Source organism: Panthera pardus, unplaced genomic scaffold (assembly GCF_024362965.1).
Source record: "Panthera pardus isolate Hobbes unplaced genomic scaffold, ASM2436296v1 HiC_scaffold_16, whole genome shotgun sequence".
NCBI classification, from domain to species: Eukaryota; Metazoa; Chordata; class Mammalia; order Carnivora; family Felidae; genus Panthera; species Panthera pardus.
The window spans coordinates 42,015,638-42,021,637 of record NW_026526721.1 but is presented as its reverse complement, the minus strand read 5'-3'; positions in this window follow the sequence as shown (position 1 = coordinate 42,021,637).

Here is a 6,000-nt window from a genome sequence, read left to right as displayed (position 1 = left end):
GCACAACCTGAACCACAGAATTCAGCAGGTACGCGATGCAGAGAGCTGAACTTGGGGAGCAAGAAGCCATGAAAGGTAGGGAACCACTTTTGTGGGTGGAGAGAGGACGGAGACTGGGGAGGGAGGTAGAATACTGGAAAAGCACCCCACCCCAAAAGCAGCTGGAGAGAAAGCAGAAAATTGGAAACAGCTGCAGGGACTAAACTAAAAAGGGAGAAAGGAGAAAGGAGAGGGTTTAAATTCCATTAAGACTGTAAACAAGGGGAGTGCAAAGGCTGCAACTCCGCCACTCGATACCTGGCGGTGCTCTGGTGGGAAGGCCAAATCCCCAGGAACAGAGTGGGGTCTGGGAGGTTCTTGGGCCACACGGGGAAAAGCAGTTCCACTGCTGGAAGGACCTTTGGTAGAGACTGTTGGAGCCACCTGGTCCCAGGAGAACCCAGAAGGCGGCCACATTTGCTGGTGCTGGGGCAAGGTCATTAAGGGTGAAGCCTGGTGCCAGATTTTCCATAATCCCTGAAACACTGCTGCTACACTGTCTTGCGAACATTTTCTGGGACAGGCTGGCTGCAGTCTCGGGGCACTGGCAGCACCAGGGTCCAGCGGGTGTTCCTGGGTGCAGCCGATACTCGGCCATTGCTCATTCTGCCATTGCTCAGTGAGACATTCCCACAGAGGGGCGGAGTGGGTCAAGTCCGAGTCCTTTGGAAGTAGGGGGCTGGGGAAAAATGGCTGCATCTGAGACAGAACTTGGGAGAGAGGTACTGCCTGGGGCCTGGTCATGGAGAGTGAAAAAGTGGGGAGTGGATGAGAGCTGAAGATGGAGGACAGGTGCGTGATTGCTGATCCAGGAGAACAGACTGGGTAGCTCGGTGGTGCCAGTTTCACCACTCCCGCGCATGCGCATTTGCACCTATGAGCCCGGCAATGATCCACCCCAGTAGGCTAGCAGCGCCATCTAGTGGAGAGCGGAGCTGTGACACTGAGCCCCACCCAACTGGGCCAACTTTGCTCTTTAAGAATATAAGTCTTACTGCCGGCTTAATTTATGGACTATAAAGAGCTACGTAGACTGACTTCTAAGGGAAAATGAAGCAATTTCAGTCCTACTTCAATCTGTTAGCAGGTTCACCTATTCAATTTTCTTTCTTTTCTTTTCTTTTTCCTTTTTCTCTTTTACAATTCTTTTTCTTGAATACAGAAAGAGGAAAAATTCATTTTTATTTTCAATTTTTATTAAAAATATCTTTCTTTAATTTTTATTACTATATTTTTTAATTTGTGTAAATTTTTTCAAATTCTACTTTACTTCCATCATTTTATTTTAGTCTATTTCAGTGTAGTCACCTTTTCAAATTTTCAAACAATTTGCTTTTTTTCTTTCTTTTTCCTTTTTTCTTTTTTTCGTTTCTTTTCTTTTTCTTGAATGCAGAAAGAGAAAAACTTCATTTTTACTTTCAATTTCTATTAAAAATATTTTCATTTAATTTTTATTACTATATTTTTTTATTTTATGTGAATTTTTTCAAATTCTATTTTACTTCCATCGTTTTATTTTAGTCTACTACAGTGTATTCACTTTTTCAAATTTTCAAACGATTTCTTTTTTTATCTTTTTTCTCTTTTTCATTTCTTTTCTTTTTTCTTAAATACAGAAAACAAAAACAATCATATCTATTTTTAATTTTTATTAAAAATATTTTTCTTTAATTTTTTTCTACTATATTCTTTACTTTTGTGTATATTTTTTCAAATTATATTTAACCCCCACCATCTCATTTTAGTCTACTTTAGTGTATTCATTTTTTCAAATTCTCAAACGATTCTCCCCCCCCTTTTCTTCTCTAATCTGTCATATCACTTTCAACACCCAGACCAAAACACACCTAGGATCTAGCATCACCTATTCGATTTGTGTGCGTGTGTGTTTTTAATTTTTAATTTTAATAACTTTTAAATTTTAATTTGTTTTAAATTTCAATTTTTCTACATAATTAATTCCTTTTCTCTCTTCAAAATGACAAAACGAAGGAATTTACCCCAAAAGAAAGAGCACAAAGACAGAGCCAGGGATTTAACCAACACAGATACAAGCAAGATGTCTGAACCAGAATTTAGTATCTCAATAAGAATACTAGCTGGAGTCAAAAGTAGATTAGAATTCCTTTCTGCAGAGATAAAAGAGGTAAAAAATAGCCAGAATGAAATTAAAAATGCTATAACTGAGCTGCAATCACGGGTGGATGAAGCAGCGGCAAGGATGCATGAGGCAGAACAGAGAATCAGCGATATAGAGGACAAACTTTAGAGAAAAATGAAGCAGAAAAAAAGAGGGAGATTAACGCAAAAGAGCAAGATTTAAGAATTAGAGAAATCAGTGACTCATTAAAAAGGAACAACATCAGAATCATAGTGGTCCAGAAGAAGAAGAGAGAGAAATAGGGGTAGAAGAGTTATGTGAGCAAGTCATATTGGAAAACTTTCCTAACCTGGAAAAAGACAGACACCAAAATCCAGGAAGCACAGACGACCTCCATTAGATTCAACAAAAACCAACCATCAACAAGGCATATCATAGTCAAATTCACAAAATACTCAGGCAAGGAGAGAATCATGAAAGCAGCAAGGGAAAAAAAAGTCCCTAACCTAGAAGGGAAGACAGATCAAGTTTGCAGCAGACCTATCCACAGAAGCTTGGCAGGCCAAGAAAGGAGTGCAGGATATATTCAGTGTGCTGAATCTGAAAAATATGCAGCAAAATAGAAGGAGAGGTCAAAAGTTTCCCAGACAAACAAAAATTAAAGGAGTTTGTGACCACTAAACCAGCCCTGCAAGACATTTTAAGGGGGACTGAGGGGAGAAAAGATGGAAAAAAAAAAACTATATGTGTGTGTGTGTGTGTGTGTGTGTGTGTATAGAGAGAGAGAGAGGGAGAGAGAGAGAGAGAAATAAATAAATAAATAAATAAATAAATAAATACCAAAAGCAACAAAGATTAGAAAGGACCAGAGACCACCACCAAAAACTCCAACTCTACAAGCATGATAATGGCAATATATTCATATCTTTCAGTATTCACTCTAAACGTCAATGGACTCAATGCTCCAATCAAAAGACATAGGGTAACAGAATGGGTAAGAAAACAAGATCCATCTATATGCTGTTTACAAAAGACCCACTTTAGACCTGAAGACACCTTCAGATTGAAAATAAGGGGATGGAGAACCATCTATCATGCTAATGGTCAACAAAAGAAAGCTGGAGTAGCCGTACTTATATCAGACAATCTAGACTTCAAAATAAAGACTGTATCAAGAGATGCAGAAGAGCATTATATCATAATCAAGGGGTCTAGCCACCCAGAAGACCTAACAATTGTAAACATTTATGCGCCAAATGCGCCAAATGTGAAAGTACCCAAGTATATAAATCAATTAATCGCAAACATAAAGAAACTCATTGATAGTAATACCATAATAGTAGGAGACTTCAACACCCCACTCACAGCAATGGAAAGATCATCTAATCAAAAAATCAACAAGGAAACAATGGCTTTGGATGACACACTGGACCAGATGGACTTCATAGATATGTTCAGAACATTTCATCCTAAAGCAGCAGAATATACGTTCTTCTCCAGTGCTCATGGAACGTTCTCCAGAATAGACCATATACTGGGACACAAATCAGTCCTAAGTAGAAAAAGATCGATATCATACTGTGCATATTTTTAGACCACAGCGCTATGAAGCTCGAAATCAACCACAAGAAAAAATTTGGAAAAGTAACAAATACTTGGAGACTGAACAATATCCTACTAAAGAATGAATGGGCTAACCAAGCAGTTAAAGAGGAAATTAAAAAGTATATGGAAGTCAATGAAAATGATAACACCACAACCCCAAACCTCTGGGACACAGCAAAGGTGGTCATAAGAGGAAAAGTATATAGCAATCCAGGCCTCCCTAAAGAAGGAAGAAAGCTCTCACATACACAACCTAACCTTACACCTTAAGAAGCTGGAAAAAGAACAGCAAATAAAACCCACTATAAAAGTCTACGTGCAATTTAAAGTAAAGAATGCTATCTCCAGTTAATAAGCATTGTCTAAAAGAGTAACATTTTTCATTATGTGGCTTTTCTGCTTCTTTTGCTCCAGATCAGTTTAACACCATGGTTAGCAAAACATACTAGCATTTAAAAGTTATTTAGCAACAGAAAGTTGAAATACCCAGTTTCACAAAATTCACTCAATTTTGTAAACACATTAAGAAAACTATTCTCTGAAGCATTATGGTGTAGCAGGTAAAATGTGGGGACCAAGAGACCCAGCTTTTAGTGCTAATTCAGCCACTAAGTGGCTTTGCTGCCTGGAGAATTATTTTTCCATGATGGTTAAGGGTCTTTATAGAATAAAGGAATGGGTCTAGATCAGTGTTATTTAACGTCTATTCTTCAGAACCCTAGGCTGGAAGTGCTTTAAGGGTTCTGAAATAGGGTCTTGATCACAGAAGACTCATTAAATACATGTTTACGCGTTTACCATTCCTCTTCTCTCCACCACTAAGTGTAGTTTTACCTCCACTAATGATGGCTGCTGCCTCTTAGTTTTTGCTGCCACCATCATGTGAAAACGAAGAAGGCTGGAGTTTGCCGTCCTTCCTCGCCTCACTGCTCCTCTCTCATTGTCTTTGGCCTCAGGACGCTCCGTCTCCACAAATATTTCCTTATAAACAAATTACTTTTCAGAGAACTTGGGTCTAAGAGCTGTCGTGAACTGAAGTATATTCATACGTGTTGACGGCTACAGAACTGCTAGCTCTGAACAAGTTAGAATTCTTTTTTTTAAATTTTTTTTTTTAACGTTTATTTATTTTTGAGACAGAGAGAGACAGAGCATGAACAGGGGAGGGGCAGAGAGAGAGGGAGACACAGAATCTGAAACAGGCTCCAGGCTCTGAGCTGTCAGCACAGAGCCCGACGCGGGGCTCGAACTCACGGACCGTGAGATCATGACCTGAGCCGAAGTCGGACGCTTTAACCGACCAAGCCACCCAGGCGCCCCACAAGTTAGAATTCTTAAAACAATTATTATAAATGCGAGCTACCCCTTTATTTTTATTCAATACATTGATTTATCCTTTTTGTGGCTTTCTGTATCACAGTTCAATTTCCTGAAAATTTAATGTCGAAAAAATGAAATCATCTTACAGTAATTGCTTACTGTAATTGCTTTAATTAAAAGTCCAAGACTCAAACTTGGCCTACGATGCTGATTATTATATGACATATAGAATTAACATACACATGAATTTACATTAGGCTAACCTTAGACTCTGATCACTAGCAGATTGGGAGTGTTCCTTATCTTTCTACTTATTCATTAGAGTCAGGAAAATACTTTGTTGTGAGGGGTGTTATGATTTAGCATTAATATTTTTAGGGGCTTTTGTTTTTCTGTCCTTACCTGCTATATTTTTGGTAGTGATGGAGGGAGATGTAGCGTTGAGGTGCAGAAAAGGAAACATAACGATATTATTATTATTATTATTACTATTAGAGAGAGAGAGAGAGCACGCTCAACTGAAGTGGGGCTCGAGCTCACCCCATGTAGGACTCGAACTTATGAATTTTGAGTCAAAGTCATATGCTCAACTGACTGAGCCAGCGAGGTGCCCAATATAAGGACATTATTGAAAAAAATATTGCTGCAGACCCACTTGTTTCTTCTAGCATGTTTTACTTGTTTTGTCTTGCAGTCAATGTAATTTCTTATTTAGTTACTAGGGTGATCTATTAAGAAGTTGACTGAGAGTAGACACTAATTCCTTATTGAGAAGTTTGAGTGAGCAACTAAATGGGACTCAAGACATGGAAGCTGAATAGCTCCTGTGTCAGAAATGATTTCCTTGAGGGGCACCTGAGTGGCTCAGTCAGCTGAGCATCTGACTTCAGCTTAGGTCATGATCTCACGGTTTGTGAGCTCAAGTCCTGCCTCCG